The sequence below is a fragment of the Monopterus albus genome, unplaced genomic scaffold, assembly GCF_001952655.1.
Source record: "Monopterus albus unplaced genomic scaffold, M_albus_1.0 scaffold90.1, whole genome shotgun sequence".
Classification (NCBI taxonomy): domain Eukaryota; kingdom Metazoa; phylum Chordata; class Actinopteri; order Synbranchiformes; family Synbranchidae; genus Monopterus; species Monopterus albus.
This window is the reverse complement of record NW_018127970.1, coordinates 987,366-987,774: the sequence shown is the minus strand read 5'-3', so window position 1 is coordinate 987,774 and position 409 is coordinate 987,366.

Below are 409 nucleotides of genomic sequence, written 5' to 3'. Positions count from 1 at the left end.
CAATCTGTCAGTGTGTTTATTTGATGTTCCTCAGCTCGTCAGTTACACAACCGATATAATCGGTCACAGTGGATCAATTCGTTACTAAGAGAATATACCGATATTCAACACATCTACTCCTGACAGGTACTTTCGGTGTACCTATTTAAATATTGAGCTTGATAAGTTTATTGCTGACCTTGGAAATAGCATTATTAAAAAAATTTGTTAGAAAGTGCTGTACATGTTTAAATAAAAATAAAATAACCGAGCACAATAAATTAAGCACAATCAAACCACAAAAATAAGTAAGATAAGAAATGTGAAATATACAAAAAGACCAGATATAATATTTTTTTACTTAATAAATTTGCAAAAAGAATCTTTAAAAATTTTTTCACATTGTCGTACACATTGAATGTCGATTGTA